At 37.1% G+C, this 23,251-nt stretch overlaps 15 non-coding genes across 15 annotated transcripts; all 15 read left to right on the top strand.

Moving 5' to 3' along the window:
* Positions 1–1,680: 1,680 nt before the first annotated feature.
* Positions 1,681–1,763, top strand: trnal-uaa (transfer RNA leucine (anticodon UAA)). Its single transcript has one exon. It is a non-coding gene; the product is annotated as a tRNA-Leu (tRNA).
* Positions 1,764–5,509: 3,746 nt separating this feature from the next.
* trnal-uaa (transfer RNA leucine (anticodon UAA)) lies at positions 5,510–5,592 on the top strand. Its single transcript has one exon. It is a non-coding gene; the product is annotated as a tRNA-Leu (tRNA).
* A 628-nt stretch (positions 5,593–6,220) lies between these two features.
* On the top strand, positions 6,221–6,303 carry trnal-uaa (transfer RNA leucine (anticodon UAA)). The gene has a single exon. It is a non-coding gene; the product is annotated as a tRNA-Leu (tRNA).
* Positions 6,304–6,932: 629 nt separating this feature from the next.
* trnal-uaa (transfer RNA leucine (anticodon UAA)) lies at positions 6,933–7,015 on the top strand. The gene has a single exon. It is a non-coding gene; the product is annotated as a tRNA-Leu (tRNA).
* Positions 7,016–8,726: 1,711 nt separating this feature from the next.
* Positions 8,727–8,809, top strand: trnal-uaa (transfer RNA leucine (anticodon UAA)). The gene has a single exon. It is a non-coding gene; the product is annotated as a tRNA-Leu (tRNA).
* A 998-nt stretch (positions 8,810–9,807) lies between these two features.
* On the top strand, positions 9,808–9,890 carry trnal-uaa (transfer RNA leucine (anticodon UAA)). Its single transcript has one exon. It is a non-coding gene; the product is annotated as a tRNA-Leu (tRNA).
* Positions 9,891–10,880: 990 nt separating this feature from the next.
* Positions 10,881–10,963, top strand: trnal-uaa (transfer RNA leucine (anticodon UAA)). Its single transcript has one exon. It is a non-coding gene; the product is annotated as a tRNA-Leu (tRNA).
* Positions 10,964–11,956: 993 nt separating this feature from the next.
* trnal-uaa (transfer RNA leucine (anticodon UAA)) lies at positions 11,957–12,039 on the top strand. Its single transcript has one exon. It is a non-coding gene; the product is annotated as a tRNA-Leu (tRNA).
* Positions 12,040–13,035: 996 nt separating this feature from the next.
* On the top strand, positions 13,036–13,118 carry trnal-uaa (transfer RNA leucine (anticodon UAA)). The gene has a single exon. It is a non-coding gene; the product is annotated as a tRNA-Leu (tRNA).
* Positions 13,119–14,108: 990 nt separating this feature from the next.
* trnal-uaa (transfer RNA leucine (anticodon UAA)) lies at positions 14,109–14,191 on the top strand. The gene has a single exon. It is a non-coding gene; the product is annotated as a tRNA-Leu (tRNA).
* Positions 14,192–15,185: 994 nt separating this feature from the next.
* trnal-uaa (transfer RNA leucine (anticodon UAA)) lies at positions 15,186–15,268 on the top strand. Its single transcript has one exon. It is a non-coding gene; the product is annotated as a tRNA-Leu (tRNA).
* Positions 15,269–16,264: 996 nt separating this feature from the next.
* On the top strand, positions 16,265–16,347 carry trnal-uaa (transfer RNA leucine (anticodon UAA)). The gene has a single exon. It is a non-coding gene; the product is annotated as a tRNA-Leu (tRNA).
* Positions 16,348–18,058: 1,711 nt separating this feature from the next.
* trnal-uaa (transfer RNA leucine (anticodon UAA)) lies at positions 18,059–18,141 on the top strand. Its single transcript has one exon. It is a non-coding gene; the product is annotated as a tRNA-Leu (tRNA).
* A 1,711-nt stretch (positions 18,142–19,852) lies between these two features.
* On the top strand, positions 19,853–19,935 carry trnal-uaa (transfer RNA leucine (anticodon UAA)). Its single transcript has one exon. It is a non-coding gene; the product is annotated as a tRNA-Leu (tRNA).
* A 2,778-nt stretch (positions 19,936–22,713) lies between these two features.
* Positions 22,714–22,796, top strand: trnal-uaa (transfer RNA leucine (anticodon UAA)). Its single transcript has one exon. It is a non-coding gene; the product is annotated as a tRNA-Leu (tRNA).
* The last annotated feature ends 455 nt before the right edge of the window (positions 22,797–23,251 follow it).

Here is a 23,251-nt window from a genome sequence, read left to right on the forward strand (position 1 = left end):
CTCGCGGTTGTTGACTATTATTGCAAGACTCTATGGAAAGTATTAATTTGAAATGTAAACGTGAGCCATCAATTAAGAAGTTTACATTCAACAGTTATGGACAGTGGTTGGGAAATCCCTACAATTGGAACTGTAAAAATTAAATGTGTCTCCCAGGCCAAACAGTCTTTACCTCTACAGCTAACTCTTGTCATACTTTTTCAAACTTTTGTTGGGAGATTATGTGAATTACCTAGCCACATCCAATTATCATGGTGGCCGAGTGGTTAAGGCATTGATCTTAAAATTTAAGTCTTTGTGGATTCAAACCTCTCTCCTGGTGTGTTACCTAAAACTTCTTTAAATGACTTTAAACTTCTTGGTTGTTGACTAAAATCGTAAGTCTCTGTGGAACTTAAGACTTTCAAATATAAAGGTTATAAAGCAATAAAATCAATGACACCCTACATTTCTTGGTATTTTTGATGAAATTCCTATATGGAACTGTAAGACTTAAATGTGTCTCCCAGGGCCAACAGGCTTAACCTCTTAACCAAAAATTGTTACCCTTTTTTAAACTTTTAGTTGTGAGTTTGTGGGAATTACTTTGTGAAAATAAGCACCAGGATGGCTGATTTTTTTAAGCCGTTGGAATTAAGATCCAATGGCCGTAAGTCCTTGAGGGTTCAAACCCCACTCCTGGTATGCTACCATAAATTGTTAAATTGACTTTAAATCTCGTGGTTGTTGACCATTATTGCAAGACTCTGTGGAAACTATTAATTTGAAGTGTAAACGTGAGCCATCAATTAAGAAGTTTACATTCAACAGTTCTGGACAGTGGTTGGGAAAAACCCTACAATTTGAACTGTAAAAATGAATTGCGTCTCCCAGGCCCAACAGTCTGAACCTCTACAGCTAACTCTTGTCATACTTTTTCAAACTTTTGTTGGGAGATTATGTGAATTACCTAGCCACATCCAATTATCATGGTGGCCGAGTGGTTAAGGCATTGATCTTAAAATTTAAGTCTTTGTGGATTCAAACCTCTCTCCTGGTGTGTTACCTAAAAATTCTTTAAATGACTTTAAACTTCTTGGTTGTTGACTAAAATCGTAAGTCTCTGTGGAACTTAAGACTTTCAAATATAAAGGTTATAAAGCAATAAAATCAATGACACCCTACATTTCTTGGTATTTTTGATGAAATTCCTATATGGAACTGTAAGAATTAAATGTGTCTCCCAGGGCCAACAGTCTTAACCTCTTAACCAAAAATTGTTACCCTTTTTTAAACTTTTAGTTGTGAGTTTGTGGGAATTACTTTGTGAAAATAAGCACCAGGATGGCAGATTTTTTAAGCCGTTGGAATTAAGATCCAATGGCCGTAAGTCCTTGAGGGTTCAAACCCCACTCCTGGTATGATACCTAAAAATTGTTTAAATGATTCCAAACTTCTCAGTTGTTAACCATGATTGCAAGTCTCTGTGGAACCTAAGACTTTGATATATAAAGTTTATAAAGCAATAAAATAAAAAATTACACCCTACATTTATGGGTGTATTTAGATGAAATTCCTATATGGAACCTTAAGGCTTGAATTTGTCTCCCAGGGCCAACAGTCGAAACCTCTTCATCAGAAGTTTACTCGTTTTTAAAGTTTTAGTTGAGAGTTTGTGTGCAATTCAATGTGATATCAACCACCAGGATGGCCGAGTGGTTAAGGCGTTGGACTTAAGATCCAATGGGCAATTGCCCTCGTGGGTTCAAACCCCACTCCTGGTATGCTACCATAAATTGTTAAATTGACTTTCAATTTGGCGGTTGTTGACCATTATTGCAAGACTCTGTGGAAACTATTAATTTGAAGTATAAACGGGAGCCATCTATTAAGAAGTTTACATTCAACAGTTATGGACAGTGGTTGGGAAATCCCTACAATTGGAACTGTAAAGATTAAATGTGTCTCCCAGGCCCTACAGTCTGAACTTCTACAGCTAACTCTTGTCATACTTTTTCAAACTTTTGTTGGGAGATTATGTGAATTACCTAGCCAAATTCATTTAACATGATGGCCGAGTGGTTAAGGCATTGGTCTTAAAATCCTGACACAAGTCCTCATGGGTTCAAACCTCTCTCCTGGTGTGTTGCCTAAAAATTCTTTAAATGACTTTAAACCTCTAGGTTGTTTACTAAAATCATGTCTCTGTGGAACCTAAAGCCGGGCGTACACTGTGCGACTTTTTCACTCGCAGCGTTCAGCTTCAACTCAAACTGTACGACTTCCTCGCAGAGCAGATCTCACGAGTGGTGTGCTCACACTGCACGACCCAGTTCTCGCATGCGACCTGACTGCTCACACTGTACGTCTGGTAGCAACACGTCGGCCCTAATAATGTGCTAAAAATAGCAGTTTTTACTCAACACGTCAGACGTTTTTGTCTTGCCTGTTGTCCTTCGGGAGTGCTGCAGGAGGACACACAGGGATTTATGGGGATTGGATGAGGAAAACGAAATAAAGAAAGTGAATCTGTGTTTTGTGATCAGTTTAATTTGACATGAACACGACAAACACGCTTTCTTGACAATCTTTGTGAGTAAAAAAAACGTGTAGAAACAAAAACGAACAGCGTGTGTTATTAGGGAAATAGTGAGCGACCGGCGTTGATGCAGGATTGCGCGCGCATGCGCCGTGAGCGGTTCTGATACTTTTTTGGATCGTAGCTGCTCGCAGCTGCTCGCAGCGCCGCTTCAACAGTGCGATACCCTCACGAGGGACGAGCGAAATTTTAAACACGCCAGAAGTCCGTGCGACCTCACGACTGCTGATTGGCGGCTGGTCACGTGGTGTTAATCGCCTCTCGTAACCCCATGTACACTACACGACTGCTCGGCGCAAAACTCGCCCCGATGTCGTTGCTTCTCGCACGACTGGAAAATCGGCTCAAAAAAGTGAAAAAGTCGCACAGTGTACGCCCGGCTTAAGACTTTAAAATATAAAGCTTATAAAGCAATTAAAAACAAAAAAATTACTCCCTACATTTATTGGTAATTTTTGAAATTCCTATATGGAACAGTAAGACTTGAATGTATCTCCATGGGCAAACATCTTAACCTCTTCACCAAAAATTACTATTTTTTTAAACTTTTAGTTGTGAGTTTGTGGGAATTACATTGTGAAAAAAAACCCCACCAAGATGGTTGTGTGGTTAAGGTGTTTGTCTCAAGATCTAATGGACATAAATACTCTTGGCTTCAAATCCTACACATAGTATGTTATATACGTTTTTTTAAATGATTATTAATCTCTTGATTGTTGACCATGATTGCATGTCTCTGTGGAACCTAAGACTTTCAAATATAAAGGTTATAAAGCAATAAAATAAAAAGATGCACTCCACATTTATGGGTATTTTTTGATGAAATTCCTATATGGAACTGGAAGATTTGAATGTTTCCCATGGCCAACAGTCTTAACCTCTTCACCAAAAATGACCATTTTTTAAACTTTTAGTTGTGAGTTTGTGGGAATTACTATGTGAAATTAAGCCCCAGGAGGGCTAAGTTGTTAAGGCTTTGATATTGAGAACCAATTGACACAAGTCCTTTTGGGTTCAAACCCAAATCCTCTTATGCTATCTAAAATTGTTAAATTGACTTTAAGTCTCTTGGTTGATGACCATGATTGCAAGTCTGATTGGAAGACTGAAATGTTTTCTCCCAGGCCCAACAGTCCGACCCTCAACAGTTAACTCTTGTCATAATTTTTCAAACATTTGTTTGGAGATTACGTGAATTACCTAGCCAAAACCAAATATCAGAATGGCCGAGTGGTTAGGGCGTTGGACTTCAAATCTGATGGACAGAAGTTGTCGTGGATTCAAACCCCACTCCTGTTAAATTACCTAAAGATTGTTTAAATGACTTTAAATCTCTTGGTTGTTGACCATGATTGCAAGTCTCTTTAGAACCTAATACTTTGAAATATAAAGTTTATAAAGCAATAAAATAAAAAATCACACCCAACATTTGTGGGTATTTTTTGATGGCATTCCTATATGGAACTGTAATACTTGAATGTGTCTCCCAGGACCAACAGTCTTTACCTCTTCATCAGAAATGTACTCGTTTTTAAAGTTTTAGTTGGGAGTTTGTGGGAATTACTTTGTGAAAATAAGCACCAGGATGGCTTATTGTTTAAGCCGTTGGAATTAAGATCCAATGGCCGTAAATCCTTGAGGGTTCAAACCCCACTCCTGGTATGATACCAAAAAATTGTTTAAATGATTCCAAACTTCTCAGTTGTTAACCATGATTGCATGTCTCTGTGGAACCTAAGACTTTAAAATATAAAGGTTATAAAGCAATAAAATAAAAAGATGCACTCCACATTTATGGGTATTTTTTGATGAAATTCCTATATGGAACTGGAAGATTTGAATGTTTCCCATGGCCAACAGTCTTAACCTCTTCACCAAAAATGACCATTTTTTAAACTTTTAGTTGTGAGTTTGTGGGAATTACTATGTGAAATTAAGCCCCAGGAGGGCTAAGTTGTTAAGGCTTTGATATTGAGAACCAATTGACACAAGTCCTTTTGGGTTCAAACCCAAATCCTCTTATGCTATCTAAAATTGTTAAATTGACTTTAAGTCTCTTGGTTGATGACCATGATTGCAAGTCTGATTGGAAGACTGAAATGTTTTCTCCCAGGCCCAACAGTCCGACCCTCAACAGTTAACTCTTGTCATAATTTTTCAAACATTTGTTTGGAGATTACGTGAATTACCTAGCCAAAACCAAATATCAGAATGGCCGAGTGGTTAGGGCGTTGGACTTCAAATCTGATGGACAGAAGTTGTCGTGGATTCAAACCCCACTCCTGTTAAATTACCTAAAGATTGTTTAAATGACTTTAAATCTCTTGGTTGTTGACCATGATTGCAAGTCTCTTTAGAACCTAATACTTTGAAATATAAAGTTTATAAAGCAATAAAATAAAAAATCACACCCAACATTTGTGGGTATTTTTTGATGGCATTCCTATATGGAACTGTAATACTTGAATGTGTCTCCCAGGACCAACAGTCTTTACCTCTTCATCAGAAATGTACTCGTTTTTAAAGTTTTAGTTGGGAGTTTGTGGGAATTACTTTGTGAAAATAAGCACCAGGATGGCTTATTGTTTAAGCCGTTGGAATTAAGATCCAATGGCCGTAAATCCTTGAGGGTTCAAACCCCACTCCTGGTATGATACCAAAAAATTGTTTAAATGATTCCAAACTTCTCAGTTGTTAACCATGATTGCAAGTCTCTGTGGAACCTAAGACTTTGATATATAAAGTTTATAAAGCAATAAAATAAAAAATTACACCCTACATTTATGGGTGTATTTTGATGAAATTCCTATATGGAACCTTAAGGCTTGAATTTGTCTCCCAGGGCCAACAGTCGAAACCTCTTCATCAGAAATTTACTAGTTTTAAAAGTTTTAGTTGAGAGTTTGTGTGAAATTCAAGGTGTTACCATCCACCAGGATGGCCGAGTGGTTAAGGTGTTGGACTTAAGATCCAATGGGCAATTGCCCACGTGGGTTCAAACCCCACTCCTGGTATGCTGCCATAAATTGTTAAATTGACTTTCTATCTCGTGGTTGTTGACCATTATTGCAAGACTCTGTGGAAACTATTAATTTGAAGTGTAAACGTGAGCCATCAATTAAGAAGTTTACATTCAACAGTTATGGACAGTGGTTGGGAAATCCCTACAATTGGAACTGTAAAAATTAAATGTGTCTCCCAGGCCCAACAGTCTGAACCTCTACAGCTAACTCTTGTCATACTTTTTCAAACTTTTGTTGGGAGATTATGTGAATTACCTAGCCACATCCAATTATCATGGTGGCCGAGTGGTTAAGGCATTGGTCTTAAAATCTAAGATTTCGTGGATTCAAACCTTTCTCCTAGGTGTTACCTAAAAATTCTTTAAATGACTTTAAACTTCTTGGTTGTTGACTAAAATCGTAAGTCTCTGTGGAACTTAAGACTTTCAAATATAAAGGTTATAAAGCAAAGAAATCAATGACACCCTACATTTATTGGTATTTTGATGAAATTCCTATATGGAACCTTAAGGCTTGAATTTGTCTCCCAGGGCCAACAGTCGAAACCTCTTCATCAGAAATTTACTCGTTTTTAAAGTTTTAGTTGAGAGTTTGTGTGCAATTCACTGTGATATCAACCACCAGGATGGCCGAGTGGTTAAGGCGTTGGACTTAAGATCCAATGGGCAATTGCCCACGTGGGTTCAAACCCCACTCCTGGTATGCTACCATAAATTGTTAAATTGACTTTCAATCTCGCGGTTGTTGACTATTATTGCAAGACTCTATGGAAAGTATTAATTTGAAATGTAAACGTGAGCCATCAGTTAAGAAGTTTACAATCAACAGTTATGGACAGTGGTTGGGAAATCCCTACAATTGGAACTGTAAAAATTAAATGTGTCTCCCAGGCCAAACAGTCTTTACCTCTACAGCTAACTCTTGTCATACTTTTTCAAACTTTTGTTGGGAGATTATGTGAATTACCTAGCCACATCCAATTATCATGGTGGCCGAGTGGTTAAGGCATTGATCTTAAAATTTAAGTCTTTGTGGATTCAAACCTCTCTCCTGGTGTGTTACCTAAAACTTCTTTAAATGACTTTAAACTTCTTGGTTGTTGACTAAAATCGTAAGTCTCTGTGGAACTTAAGACTTTCAAATATAAAGGTTATAAAGCAAAGAAATCAATGACACCCTACATTTATTGGTATTTTGATGAAATTCCTATATGGAACCTTAAGGCTTGAATTTGTCTCCCAGGGCCAACAGTCGAAACCTCTTCATCAGAAATTTACTCGTTTTTAAAGTTTTAGTTGAGAGTTTGTGTGCAATTCACTGTGATATCAACCACCAGGATGGCCGAGTGGTTAAGGCGTTGGACTTAAGATCCAATGGGCAATTGCCCACGTGGGTTCAAACCCAACTCCTGGTATGCTACCATAAATTGTTAAATTGACTTTCAATCTCGCGGTTGTTGACTATTATTGCAAGACTCTATGGAAAGTATTAATTTGAAATGTAAACGCGAGCCATCAATTAAGAAGTTTACATTCAACAGTTATGGACAGTGGTTGGGAAATCCCTACAATTGGAACTGTAAAAATTAAATGTGTCTCCCAGGCCAAACAGTCTTTACCTCTACAGCTAACTCTTGTCATACTTTTTCAAACTTTTGTTGGGAGATTATGTGAATTACCTAGCCACGTCCAATTATCATGGTGGCCGAGTGGTTAAGGCATTGATCTTAAAATTTAAGTCTTTGTGGATTCAAACCTCTCTCCTGGTGTGTTACCTAAAACTTCTTTAAATGACTTTAAACTTCTTGGTTGTTGACTAAAATCGTAAGTCTCTGTGGAACTTAAGACTTTCAAATATAAAGGTTATAAAGCAATAAAATCAATGACACCCTACATTTCTTGGTATTTTTGATGAAATTCCTATATGGAACTGTAAGACTTAAATGTGTCTCCCAGGGCCAACAGGCTTAACCTCTTAACCAAAAATTGTTACCCTTTTTTAAACTTTTAGTTGTGAGTTTGTGGGAATTACTTTGTGAAAATAAGCACCAGGATGGCAGATTTTTTAAGCCGTTGGAATTAAGATCCAATGGCCGTAAGTCCTTGAGGGTTCAAACCCCACTCCTGGTATGCTACCATAAATTGTTAAATTGACTTTAAATCTCGTGGTTGTTGACCATTATTGCAAGACTCTGTGGAAACTATTAATTTGAAGTGTAAACGTGAGCCATCAATTAAGAAGTTTACATTCAACAGTTCTGGACAGTGGTTGGGAAAAACCCTACAATTTGAACTGTAAAAATGAATTGCGTCTCCCAGGCCCAACAGTCTGAACCTCTACAGCTAACTCTTGTCATACTTTTTCAAACTTTTGTTGGGAGATTATGTGAATTACCTAGCCACATCCAATTATCATGGTGGCCGAGTGGTTAAGGCATTGATCTTAAAATTTAAGTCTTTGTGGATTCAATTCTCTCTCCTGGTGTGTTACCTAAAAATTCTTTAAATGACTTTAAACTTCTTGGTTGTTGACTAAAATCGTAAGTCTCTGTGGAACTTAAGACTTTCAAATATAAAGGTTATAAAGCAATAAAATCAATGACACCCTACATTTCTTGGTATTTTTGATGAAATTCCTATATGGAACTGTAAGAATTAAATGTGTCTCCCAGGGCCAACAGTCTTAACCTCTTAACCAAAAATTGTTACCCTTTTTTAAACTTTTAGTTGTGAGTTTGTGGGAATTATTTTGTGAAAATAAGCACCAGGATGGCAGATTTTTTAAGCCGTTGGAATTAAGATCCAATGGCCGTAAGTCCTTGAGGGTTCAAACCCCACTCCTGGTATGATACCTAAAAATTGTTTAAATGATTCCAAACTTCTCAGTTGTTAACCATGATTGCAAGTCTCTGTGGAACCTAAGACTTTGATATATAAAGTTTATAAAGCAATAAAATAAAAAATTACACCCTACATTTATGGGTGTATTTAGATGAAATTCCTATATGGAACCTTAAGGCTTGAATTTGTCTCCCAGGGCCAACAGTCGAAACCTCTTCATCAGAAGTTTACTCGTTTTTAAAGTTTTAGTTGAGAGTTTGTGTGCAATTCAATGTGATATCAACCACCAGGATGGCCGAGTGGTTAAGGCGTTGGACTTAAGATCCAATGGGCAATTGCCCTCGTGGGTTCAAACCCCACTCCTGGTATGCTACCATAAATTGTTAAATTGACTTTCAATCTGGCGGTTGTTGACCATTATTGCAAGACTCTGTGGAAACTATTAATTTGAAGTATAAACGGGAGCCATCTATTAAGAAGTTTACATTCAACAGTTATGGACAGTGGTTGGGAAATCCCTACAATTGGAACTGTAAAGATTAAATGTGTCTCCCAGGCCCTACAGTCTGAACCTCTACAGCTAACTCTTGTCATACTTTTTCAAACTTTTGTTGGGAGATTAAGTGAATTACCTAGCCACATCCAATTATCATGGTGGCCGAGTGGTTAAGGCATTGGTCTTAAAATCTAAGATTTCGTGGATTCAAACCTTTCTCCTAGTGTGTTACCTAAAAATTCTTTAAATGACTTTAAACTTCTTGGTTGTTGACTAAAATCGTAAGTCTCTGTGGAACTTAAGACTTTCAAATATAAAGGTTATAAAGCAATAAAATCAATGACACCCTACATTTCTTGGTATTTTTGATGAAATTCCTATATGGAACTGTAAGACTTAAATGTGTCTCCCAGGGCTAACAGTCTTATTAACCTCTTAACCAAAAATTGTTACCCTTTTTTAAACTTTTAGTTGTGAGTTTGTGGGAATTACTTTGTGAAAATAAGCACCAGGATGGCTGATTTTTTAAGCCGTTGGAATTAAGATCCAATGGCCGTAAGTCCTTGAGGGTTCAAACCCCACTCCTGGTATGATACCTAAAAATTGTTTAAATGATTCCAAACTTCTCAGTTGTTAACCATGATTGCAAGTCTCTGTGGAACCTAAGACTTTGATATATAAAGTTTATAAAGCAATAAAATAAAAAATTACACCCTACATTTATGGGTGTATTTTGATGAAATTCCTATATGGAACCTTAAGGCTTGAATTTGTCTCCCAGGGCCAACAGTCGAAACCTCCTCATCAGAAATTTATTCGTTTTTAAAGTTTTGGTTGAGAGTTTGTGTGAAATTCAAGGTGATATCAACCACCAGGATGGCCGAGTGGTTAAGGCGTTGGACTTAAGATCCAATGGGCAATTGCCCACGTGGGTTCAAACCCCACTCCTGGTATGCTACCATAAATTGTTAAATTTCAATCTCGTGGTTATTGACCATTATTGCAAGACTCTGTGGAAACTATTAATTTGAAGTGTAAATGTGATCCATCAATTAAGAAGTTTACATTCAACAGTTCTGGACAGTGGTTGGGAAAAACCCTACAATTTGAACTGTAAAAATGAATTGTGTCTCCCAGGCCCAACAGTCTGAACCTCTACAGCTAACTCTTGTCATACTTTTTCAAACTTTTGTTGGGAGATTATGTGAATTACCTAGCCACATCCAATTATCATGGTGGCCGAGTGGTTAAGGCATTGATCTTAAAATTTAAGTCTTTGTGGATTCAAACCTCTCTCCTGGTGTGTTACCTAAAAATTCTTTAAATGACTTTAAACTTCTTGGTTGTTGACTAAAATCGTAAGTCTGTGGAACTTAAGACTTTCAAATATAAAGGTTATAAAGCAATAAAATCAATGACACCCTACATTTCTTGGTATTTTTGATGAAATTCCTATATGGAACTGTAAGACTTAAATGTGTCTCCCAGGGCCAACAGTCTTAACCTCTTAACCAAAAATTGTTACCCTTTTTTAAACTTTTAGTTGTGAGTTTGTGGGAATTACTTTGTGAAAATAAGCACCAGGATGGCTGATTTTTTAAGCCGTTGGAATTAAGATCCAATGGCCGTAAGTCCTTGAGGGTTCAAACCCCACTCCTGGTATGATACCTAAAAATTGTTTAAATGATTCCAAACTTCTCAGTTGTTAACCATGATTGCAAGACTCTTTGGAACCTAAGACTTTGATATATAAAGTTTATAAAGCAATAAAATAAAAAAGTTACACCCTACATTTATGGGTGTATTTTGATGAAATTCCTATATGGAACCTTAAGGCTTGAATTTGTCTCCCAGGGCCAACAGTCGAAACCTCTTCATTAGAAATTTACTTGTTTTTAAAGTTTTAGTTGAGAGTTTGTGTGCAATTCAATGTGATATCAACCACCAGGATGGCCGAGTGGTTAAGGCGTTGGACATAAGATCCAATGTGCAATTGCCCTCGTGGGTTCAAACCCCACTCCTGCTATGCTACCATAAATTGTTAAATTGACTTTCAATCTCGCGGTTGTTGACCATTATTGCAAGACTCTGTGGAAACTATTAATTTGAAGTATAAACGGGAGCCATCTATTAAGAAGTTTACATTCAACAGTTATGGACAGTGGTTTGGAAATCCCTACAATTGGAACTGTAAAGATTAAATGTGTCTCCTAGCCCTACAGTCTGAACCTCTACAGCTAACTCTTGTCATACTTTTTCAAACTTTTGTTGGGAGATTAAGTGAATTACCTAGCCACATCCAATTATCATGGTGGCTGAGTGGTTAAGGCATTGGTCTTAAAATCTAACATTTTTTGGATTCAAACCTTTCTCCTAGTGTGTTACCTAAAAATTCTTTAAATGACTTTAAACTTCTTGGTTGTTGACTAAAATCTTAAGTCTCTGTGGAACTTAAGACTTTCAAATATAAAGGTTATAAAGCAATAAAATCAATGACACCCTACATTTTTGGGTATTTTTGATGAAATTCCTATATGGAACTGTAAGAATTAAATGTGTCTCCCAGGGCCAACAGTCTTAACCTCTTAACCAAAAATTGTTACCCTTTTTTAAACTTTTAGTTGTGAGTTTGTGGGAATTACTTTGTGAAAATAAGCACCAGGATGGCAGATTTTTTAAGCCGTTGGAATTAAGATCCAATGGCCGTAAGTCCTTGAGGGTTCCAACCCCACTCTTTTATGATACCTAAAAATTGTTTAAATGATTCCAAACTTCTCAGTTGTTAACCATGATTGCAAGTCTCTGTGGAACCTAAGACTTTGATATATAAAGTTTATAAAGCAATAAAATAAAAAATTACACCCTACATTTATGGGTGTATTTTGATGAAATTCCTATATGGAACCTTAAGGCTTGAATTTGTCTCCCAGGGCCAACAGTCGAAACCTCTTCATCAGAAATTTACTCGTTTTTAAAGTTTTAGTTGAGAGTTTGTGTGAAATTCGATGTGATATCAACCACCAGGATGGCCGAGTGGTTAAGGCGTTGGACTTAAGATCCAATGGGCAATTGCCCACGTGGGTTCAAACCCCACTCCTGGTATGCTACCATATATTGTTAAATTCACTTTAAATCTCGTGTTTGTTGACCATTATTGCAAGACTCTGTGGAAACTATTAATTTGAAGTGTAAATGTGAGCCATCAATTAAGAAGTTTACATTCAACAGTTCTGGACAGTGGTTGGGAAAAACCCTACAATTTGAACTGTAAAAATGAATTGCGTCTCCCAGGCCCAACAGTCTGAACCTCTACAGCTAACTCTTGTCATACTTTTTCAAACTTTTGTTGGGAGATTATGTGAATTACCTAGCCACATCCAATTATCATGGTGGCCGAGTGGTTAAGGCATTGATCTTAAAATTTAAGTCTTTGTGGATTCAAACCTCTCTCCTGGTGTGTTACCTAAAAATTCTTTAAATGACTTTAAACTTCTTGGTTGTTGACTAAAATCGTAAGTCTCTGTGGAACTTAAGACTTTCAAATATAAAGGTTATAAAGCAATAAAATCAATGACACCCTACATTTCTTGGTATTTTTGATGAAATTCCTATATGGAACTGTAAGACTTAAAAGTGTCTCCCAGGGCCAACAGTCTTAACCTCTTAACCAAAAATTGTTACCCTTTTTTAAACTTTTAGTTGTGAGTTTGTGGGAATTACTTTGTGAAAATAAGCACCAGGATGGCAGATTTTTTAAGCCGTTGGAATTAAGATCCAATGGCCGTAAGTCCTTGAGGGTTCAAACCCCACTCCTGGTATGATACCTAAAAATTGTTTAAATGATTCCAAACTTCTCAGTTGTTAACCATGATTGCAAGTCTCTGTGGAACCTAAGACTTTGATATATAAAGTTTATAAAGCAATAAAATAAAAAATTACACCCTACATTTATGGGTGTATTTTGATGAAATTCCTATATGGAACCTTAAGGCTTGAATTTGTCTCCCAGGGCCAACAGTCGAAACCTCCTCATCAGAAATTTATTCGTTTTTAAAGTTTTGGTTGAGAGTTTGTGTGAAATTCAAGGTGATATCAACCACCAGGATGGCCGAGTGGTTAAGGCGTTGGACTTAAGATCCAATGGGCAATTGCCCACGTGGGTTCAAACCCCACTCCTGGTATGCTACCATAAATTGTTAAATTTCAGTCTCGTGGTTGTTGACCATTATTGCAAGACTCTGTGGAAACTATTAATTTGAAGTGTAAATGTGATCCATCAATTAAGAAGTTTACATTCAACAGTTCTGGACAGTGGTTGGGAAAAACCCTACAATTTGAACTGTAAAAATGAATTGTGTCTCCCAGGCCCAACAGTCTGAACCTCTACAGCTAACTCTTGTCATACTTTTTCAAACTTTTGTTGGGAGATTATGTGAATTACCTAGCCACATCCAATTATCATGGTGGCCGAGTGGTTAAGGCATTGATCTTAAAATTTAAGTCTTTGTGGATTCAAACCTCTCTCCTGGTGTGTTACCTAAAAATTCTTTAAATGACTTTAAACTTCTTGGTTGTTGACTAAAATCGTAAGTCTGTGGAACTTAAGACTTTCAAATATAAAGGTTATAAAGCAATAAAATCAATGACACCCTACATTTCTTGGTATTTTTGATGAAATTCCTATATGGAACTGTAAGACTTAAATGTGTCTCCCAGGGCCAACAGTCTTAACCTCTTAACCAAAAATTGTTACCCTTTTTTAAACTTTTAGTTGTGAGTTTGTGGGAATTACTTTGTGAAAATAAGCACCAGGATGGCTGATTTTTTAAGCCGTTGGAATTAAGATCCAATGGCCGTAAGTCCTTGAGGGTTCAAACCCCACTCCTGGTATGATACCTAAAAATTGTTTAAATGATTCCAAACTTCTCAGTTGTTAACCATGATTGCAAGACTCTTTGGAACCTAAGACTTTGATATATAAAGTTTATAAAGCAATAAAATAAAAAAGTTACACCCTACATTTATGGGTGTATTTTGATGAAATTCCTATATGGAACCTTAAGGCTTGAATTTGTCTCCCAGGGCCAACAGTCGAAACCTCTTCATCAGAAATTTACTTGTTTTTAAAGTTTTAGTTGAGAGTTTGTGTGCAATTCAATGTGATATCAACCACCAGGATGGCCGAGTGGTTAAGGCGTTGGACATAAGATCCAATGTGCAATTGCCCTCGTGGGTTCAAACCCCACTCCTGCTATGCTACCATAAATTGTTAAATTGACTTTCAATCTCGCGGTTGTTGACCATTATTGCAAGACTCTGTGGAAACTATTAATTTGAAGTATAAACGGGAGCCATCTATTAAGAAGTTTACATTCAACAGTTATGGACAGTGGTTTGGAAATCCCTACAATTGGAACTGTAAAGATTAAATGTGTCTCCTAGCCCTACAGTCTGAACCTCTACAGCTAACTCTTGTCATACTTTTTCAAACTTTTGTTGGGAGATTAAGTGAATTACCTAGCCACATCCAATTATCATGGTGGCTGAGTGGTTAAGGCATTGGTCTTAAAATCTAACATTTTTTGGATTCAAACCTTTCTCCTAGTGTGTTACCTAAAAATTCTTTAAATGACTTTAAACTTCTTGGTTGTTGACTAAAATCTTAAGTCTCTGTGGAACTTAAGACTTTCAAATATAAAGGTTATAAAGCAATAAAATCAATGACACCCTACATTTTTGGGTATTTTTGATGAAATTCCTATATGGAACTGTAAGACTTAAATGTGTCTCCCAGGGCCAACAGTCTTAACCTCTTAACCAAAAATTGTTACCCTTTTTTAAACTTTTAGTTGTGAGTTTGTGGGAATTACTTTGTGAAAATAAGCAGCAGGATGGCAGATTTTTTAAGCCGTTGGAATTAAGATCCAATGGCCGTAAGTCCTTGAGGGTTCCAACCCCACTCCTTTTATGATACCTAAAAATTGTTTAAATGATTCCAAACTTCTCAGTTGTTAACCATGATTGCAAGTCTCTGTGGAACCTAAGACTTTGATATATAAAGTTTATAAAGCAATAAAATAAAAAATTACACCCTACATTTATGGGTGTATTTTGATGAAATTCCTATATGGAACCTTAAGGCTTGAATTTGTCTCCCAGGGCCAACAGTCGAAACCTCTTCATCAGAAATTTACTCGTTTTTAAAGTTTTAGTTGAGAGTTTGTGTGAAATTCGATGTGATATCAACCACCAGGATGGCCGAGTGGTTAAGGCGTTGGACTTAAGATCCAATGGGCAATTGCCCACGTGGGTTCAAACCGCACTCCTGGTATGCTACCATAAATTGTTAAATTCACTTTAAATCTCGTGTTTGTTGACCATTATTGCAAGACTCTGTGGAAACTATTAATTTGAAGTGTAAATGTGAGCCATCAATTAAGAAGTTTACATTCAACAGTTCTGGACAGTGGTTGGGAAAAACCCTACAATTTGAACTGTAAAAATGAATTGCGTCTCCCAGGCCCAACAGTCTGAACCTCTACAGCTAACTCTTGTCATACTTTTTCAAACTTTTGTTGGGAGATTATGTGAATTACCTAGCCACATCCAATTATCATGGTGGCCGAGTGGTTAAGGCATTGATCTTAAAATTTAAGTCTTTGTGGATTCAAACCTCTCTCCTGGTGTGTTACCTAAAAATTCTTTAAATGACTTTAAACTTCTTGGTTGTTGACTAAAATCGTAAGTCTCTGTGGAACTTAAGACTTTCAAATATAAAGGTTATAAAGCAATGAAATCAATGACACCCTACATTTCTTGGTATTTTTGATGAAATTCCTATATGGAACTGTAAGACTTAAAAGTGTCTCCCAGGGCCAACAGTCTTAACCTCTTAACCAAAAATTGTTACCCTTTTTTAAACTTTTAGTTGTGAGTTTGTGGGAATTACTTTGTGAAAATAAGCACCAGGATGGCAGATTTTTTAAGCCGTTGGAATTAAGATCCAATGGCCGTAAGTCCTTGAGGGTTCAAACCCCACTCCTGGTATGATACCTAAAAATTGTTTAAATGATTCCAAACTTCTCAGTTGTTAACCATGATTGCAAGTCTCTGTGGAACCTAAGACTTTGATATATAAAGTTTATAAAGCAATAAAATAAAAAATTACACCCTACATTTATGGGTGTATTTTGATGAAATTCCTATATGGAACCTTAAGGCTTGAATTTGTCTCCCAGGGCCAACAGTCGAAACCTCTTCATCAGAAGTTTACTCGTTTTTAAAGTTTTAGTTGAGAGTTTGTGTGCAATTCAATGTGATATCAACCACCAGGATGGCCGAGTGGTTAAGGCGTTGGACTTAAGATCCAATGGGCAATTGCCCTCGTGGGTTCAAACCCCACTCCTGGTATGCTACCATAAATTGTTAAATTGACTTTCTATCTGGCGGTTGTTGACCATTATTGCAAGACTCTGTGGAAACTATTAATTTGAAGTATAAACGGGAGCCATCTATTAAGAAGTTTACATTCAACAGTTATGGACAGTGGTTGGGAAATCCCTACAATTGGAACTGTAAAGATTAAATGTGTCTCCCAGGCCCTACAGTCTGAACCTCTACAGCTAACTCTTGTCATACTTTTTCAAACTTTTGTTGGGAGATTAAGTGAATTACCTAGCCACATCCAATTATCATGGTGGCCGAGTGGTTAAGGCATTGGTCTTAAAATCTAAGATTTCGTGGATTCAAACCTTTCTCCTAGTGTGTTACCTAAAAATTCTTTAAATGACTTTAAACTTCTTGGTTGTTGACTAAAATCGTAAGTCTCTGTGGAACTTAAGACTTTCAAATATAAAGGTTATAAAGCAATAAAATCAATGACACCCTACATTTCTTGGTATTTTTGATGAAATTCCTATATGGAACTGTAAGACTTAAATGTGTCTCCCAGGGCCAACAGTCTTAACCTCTTAACCAAAAATTGTTACCCTTTTTTAAACTTTTAGTTGTGAGTTTGTGGGAATTACTTTGTGAAAATAAGCACCAGGATAGCTGATTTTTTAAGCCGTTGGAATTAAGATCCAATGTCCGTAAGTCCTTGAGGGTTCAAACCCCACTCCTGGTATGCTACCATAAATTGTTAAATTGACTTTAAATCTCGTGGTTGTTGACCATTATTGCAAGACTCTGTGGAAACTATTAATTTGAAGTGTAAACGTGAGCCATCAATTAAGAAGTTTACATTCAACAGTTCTGGACAGTGGTTGGGAAAAACCCTACAATTTGAACTGTAAAAATGAATTGCGTCTCCCAGGCCCAACAGTCTGAACCTCTACAGCTAACTCTTGTCATACTTTTTCAAACTTTTGTTGGGAGATTATGTGAATTACCTAGCCACATCCAATTATCATGGTGGCCGAGTGGTTAAGGCATTGATCTTAAAATTTAAGTCTTTGTGGATTCAAACCTCTCTCCTGGTGTGTTACCTAAAAATTCTTTAAATGACTTTAAACTTCTTGGTTGTTGACTAAAATCGTAAGTCTCTGTGGAACTTAAGACTTTCAAATATAAAGGTTATAAAGCAATAAAATCAATGACACCCTACATTTCTTGGTATTTTTGATGAAATTCCTATATGGAACTGTAAGACTTAAAAGTGTCTCCCAGGGCCAACAGTCTTAACCTCTTAACCAAAAATTGTTACCCTTTTTTAAACTTTTAGTTGTGAGTTTGTGGGAATTACTTTGTGAAAATAAGCACCAGGATGGCAGATTTTTTAAGCCGTTGGAATTAAGATCCAATGGCCGTAAGTCCTTGAGGGTTCAAACCCCACTCCTGGTATGATACCTAAAAATTGTTTAAATGATTCCAAACTTCTCAGTTGTTAACCATGATTGCAAGTCTCTGTGGAACCTAAGACTTTGATATATAAAGTTTATAAAGCAATAAAATAAAAAATTACACCCTACATTTATGGGTGTATTTAGATGAAATTCCTATATGGAACCTTAAGGCTTGAATTTGTCTCCCAGGGCCAACAGTCGAAACCTCTTCATCAGAAGTTTACTCGTTTTTAAAGTTTTAGTTGAGAGTTTGTGTGCAATTCAATGTGATATCAACCACCAGGATGGCCGAGTGGTTAAGGCGTTGGACTTAAGATCCAATGGGCAATTGCCCTCGTGGGTTCAAACCCCACTCCTGGTATGCTACCATAAATTGTTAAATTGACTTTCAATCTCGCGGTTGTTGACCATTATTGCAAGACTCTGTGGAAACTATTAATTTGAAGTATAAACGGGAGCCATCTATTAAGAAGTTTACATTCAACAGTTATGGACAGTGGTTGGGAAATCCCTACAATTGGAACTGTAAAGATTAAATGTGTCTCCCAGGCCCTACAGTCTGAACCTCTACAGCTAACTCTTGTCATACTTTTTCAAACTTTTGTTGGGAGATTAAGTGAATTACCTAGCCACATCCAATTATCATGGTGGCCGAGTGGTTAAGGCATTGGTCTTAAAATCTAAGATTTCGTGGATTCAAACCTTTCTCCTAGTGTGTTACCTAAAAATTCTTTAAATGACTTTAAACTTCTTGGTTGTTGACTAAAATCGTAAGTCTCTGTGGAACTTAAGACTTTCAAATATAAAGGTTATAAAGCAATAAAATCAATGACACCCTACATTTCTTGGTATTTTTGATGAAATTCCTATATGGAACTGTAAGACTTAAATGTGTCTCCCAGGGCCAACAGTCTTAACCTCTTAACCAAAAATTGTTACCCTTTTTTAAACTTTTAGTTGTGAGTTTGTGGGAATTACTTTGTGAAAATAAGCACCAGGATAGCTGATTTTTTAAGCCGTTGGAATTAAGATCCAATGGCCGTAAGTCCTTGAGGGTTCAAACCCCACTCCTGGTATGCTACCATAAATTGTTAAATTGACTTTAAATCTCGTGGTTGTTGACCATTATTGCAAGACTCTGTGGAAACTATTAATTTGAAGTGTAAACGTGAGCCATCAATTAAGAAGTTTACATTCAACAGTTCTGGACAGTGGTTGGGAAAAACCCTACAATTTGAACTGTAAAAATGAATTGCGTCTCCCAGGCCCAACAGTCTGAACCTCTACAGCTAACTCTTGTCATAGTTTTTCAAAATTTTGTTGGGAGATTATGTGAATTACCTAGCCACATCCAATTATCATGGTGGCCGAGTGGTTAAGGCATTGATCTTAATATTTAAGTCTTTGTGGATTCAAACCTCTCTCCTGGTGTGTTACCTAAAAATTCTTTAAATGACTTTAAACTTCTTGGTTGTTGACTAAAATCGTAAGTCTCTGTGGAACTTAAGACTTTCAAATATAAAGGTTATAAAGCAATAAAATCAATGACACCCTACATTTCTTGGTATTTTTGATGAAATTCCTATATGGAACTGTAAGACTTAAATGTGTCTCCCAGGGCCAACAGTCTTAACCTCTTAACCAAAAATTGTTACCCTTTTTTAAACTTTTAGTTGTGAGTTTGTGGGAATTACTTTGTGAAAATAAGCACCAGGATGGCAGATTTTTTAAGCCGTTGGAATTAAGATCCAATGGCCGTAAGTCCTTGAGGGTTCAAACCCCACTCCTGGTATGATACCTAAAAATTGTTTAAATGATTCCAAACTTCTCAGTTGTTAACCATGATTGCAAGTCTCTGTGGAACCTAAGACTTTGATATATAAAGTTTATAAAGCAATAAAATAAAAAATTACACCCTACATTTATGGGTGTATTTTGATGAAATTCCTATATGGAACCTTAAGGCTTGAATTTGTCTCCCAGGGCCAACAGTCGAAACCTCTTCATCAGAAGTTTACTCGTTTTTAAAGTTTTAGTTGAGAGTTTGTGTGCAATTCAATGTGATATCAACCACCAGGATGGCCGAGTGGTTAAGGCGTTGGACTTAAGATCCAATGGGCAATTGCCCTCGTGGGTTCAAACCCCACTCCTGGTATGCTACCATAAATTGTTAAATTGACTTTCAATCTCGCGGTTGTTGACCATTATTGCAAGACTCTGTGGAAACTATTAATTTGAAGTATAAACGGGAGCCATCTATTAAGAAGTTTACATTCAACAGTTATGGACAGTGGTTGGGAAATCCCTACAATTGGAACTGTAAAGATTAAATGTGTCTCCCAGGCCCTACAGTCTGAACCTCTACAGCTAACTCTTGTCATACTTTTTCAAACTTTTGTTGGGAGATTAAGTGACTTACCTAGCCACATCCAATTATCATGGTGGCCGAGTGGTTAAGGCATTGGTCTTAAAATCTAAGATTTCGTGGATTCAAACCTTTCTCCTAGTGTGTTACCTAAAAATTCTTTAAATGACTTTAAACTTCTTGGTTGTTGACTAAAATCGTAAGTCTCTGTGGAACTTAAGACTTTCAAATTTAAAGGTTATAAAGCAATAAAATCAATGACACCCTACATTTCTTGGTATTTTTGATGAAATTCCTATATGGAACTGTAAGACTTAAATGTGTCTCCCAGGGCCAACAGTCTTAACCTCTTAACCAAAAATTGTTACCCTTTTTTAAACTTTTAGTTGTGAGTTTGTGGGAATTCCTTTGTGAAAATAAGCACCAGGATGGCTGATTTTTTAAGCCGTTGGAATTAAGATCCAATGGCCGTAAGTCTTTGAGGGTTCAAACCCCACTCCTGGTATGCTACCATAAATTGTTAAATTGACTTTAAATCTCGTGGTTGTTGACCATTATTGCAAGACTCTGTGGAAACTATTAATTTGAAGTGTAAACGTGAGCCATCAATTAAGAAGTTTACATTCAACAGTTCTGGACAGTGGTTGGGAAAAACCCTACAATTTGAACTGTAAAAATGAATTGCGTCTCCCAGGCCCAACAGTCTGAACCTCTACAGCTAACTCTTGTCATACTTTTTCAAACTTTTGTTGGGAGATTATGTGAATTACCTAGCCACATCCAATTATCATGGTGGCCGAGTGGTTAAGGCATTGATCTTAAAATTTAAGTCTTTGTGCATTCAAACCTCTCTCCTGGTGTGTTACCTAAAAATTCTTTAAATGACTTTAAACTTCTTGGTTGTTGACTAAAATCGTAAGTCTCTGTGGAACTTAAGACTTTCAAATATAAAGGTTATAAAGCAATAAAATCAATGACACCCTACATTTCTTGGTATTTTTGATGAAATTCCTATATGGAACTGTAAGACTTAAATGTGTCTCCCAGGGCCAACAGTCTTAACCTCTTAACCAAAAATTGTTACCCTTTTTTAAACTTTTAGTTGTGAGTTTGTGGGAATTACTTTGTGAAAATAAGCACCAGGATGGCAGATTTTTTAAGCCGTTGGAATTAAGATCCAATGGCCGTAAGTCCTTGAGGGTTCAAACCCCACTCCTGGTATTGTTGCGAGTCCCACATGCCAAAGACAGTGGCAAGTACGGGGTCAGAAGGTGAGCCACACTGGACTGGCTTGTGCGAGCAAAATCAGCCAGTCAACAGGAGCTGGGCTGCAGGTCAAAAAACTGTGGTCAGAAACAAGGGTCACACAAGGGTCACAGGGACAAGAGGACAGAACTGGGCGAAGGGTCAGGAGACTGACCCCACCTCTTTGCCCCACCCCTGGCTTGGAAAGATGGGATTGGAGGAGAACAGAATGAAGACAAGCCCATCAGATCCAGAAGCCCTCTCGGGAACATTGGAGAGAAACTGAAGAATGCTGCAAAAGATGATGCAATGACCTGTGTTAAGAAGGAAAATGACACCAAATGTTTTGTGTTGAGCTACAAAGTGTGTATCTGGTAAATGACCCCATGACCTTAAGCTGGTCCAGGAAGGGTATAAAAGAACAGCTCTGAACAGCAGAGAGGGTTTGAGAGATTCGACAGCAGCTGGGGCAGAGGACAAGAAGAGACAGAGCAGATTTGGAGGGGTCATCCCCCGTCCAAGCCTGGATGGGGGATGACAGAAGAGACTCTTAGGAGAGAAAGAGAGAGAGGGAGAGTTCCTCCGTGGGGGATAGCAGTTGTTTTTTCATCTACCCATTTTTGTATTTTGATTTTGTAATAAACCTTTTTTGAAAAAGAAACATAATCCTGATTCTTTCAGGTTTTCTCTAAAGCTTCACGAGTGGGGGGCTCTGATCATTAATTGCACAGAGGTAAGCACATTAATTATGGGTTCTGGAATTATCAGGACTTACTTTACGGTTTGTGACAGATTAATATAAAGAAACCTTAAGATAACGGGATTGCTTAAAAAGAAGTGAGCTACTACAGAAGGAAAGGTCTTACATATTATTTCACCTTTAAAATAAAAGATATGATTCTAACTTAGGACGCCCAAACCAGGATCTAATACCATAATACTCACCGACATCCCCATCGAACCCTGATGGATGCACCGTCTCATAAGTTCTAACGGAACTGGGTTTTAAAGGAACCGGTAAATGGGACGGGCACGCGACAGTATGATACCTAAAAATTGTTTAAATGATTCCAAACTTCTCAGTTGTTAACCATGATTGCAAGTCTCTGTGGAACCTAAGACTTTGATATATAAAGTTTATAAAGCAATAAAATAAAAAATTACACCCTACATTTATGGGTGTATTTTGATGAAATTCCTATATGGAACCTTAAGGCTTGAATTTGTCTCCCAGGGCCAACAGTCGAAACCTCTTCATCAGAAGTTTACTCGTTTTTAAAGTTTTAGTTGAGAGTTTGTGTGCAATTCAATGTGATATCAACCACCAGGATGGCCGAGTGGTTAAGGCGTTGGACTTAAGATCCAATGGGCAATTGCCCACGTGGGTTCAAACCCCACTCCTGGTATGCTACCATAAATTGTTAAATTGACTTTAAATCTCGCGGTTGTTGACCATTATTGCAAGACTCTAAGGAAACTATTAATTTGAAGTGTAAACGTGAGCCATGAATTAAGAAGTTTACATTCTACAGTCATGGACAGTGGTTGGGAAATCCCTACAATTGGAACTGTAAAGATTACAGGTGCTGGCCAGTAAATTAGAATATCATCAAAAGGTTGAAAATATTTCAGTAATTCCATTCAAAACGTGAAACTTGTACATTATATTCATGCAATGCACACAGACCAATGTATTTCCGATGTTTATTACGTTTAATTTTGATATTTATAGGTGACAACCAATGAAAACATCAAATCTGGTATCTCAGAAAATTAGAATATTCTAAAGGCCAATGAAAAAATGTTTGTTTCTCTAATGTTGGCCAACTGAAAAGAATGAACATGAAAAGAATGTGCATGT

Source organism: Nothobranchius furzeri, chromosome 11, assembly GCF_043380555.1.
Source record: "Nothobranchius furzeri strain GRZ-AD chromosome 11, NfurGRZ-RIMD1, whole genome shotgun sequence".
In the NCBI taxonomy this organism is placed as follows: Eukaryota; Metazoa; Chordata; class Actinopteri; order Cyprinodontiformes; family Nothobranchiidae; genus Nothobranchius; species Nothobranchius furzeri.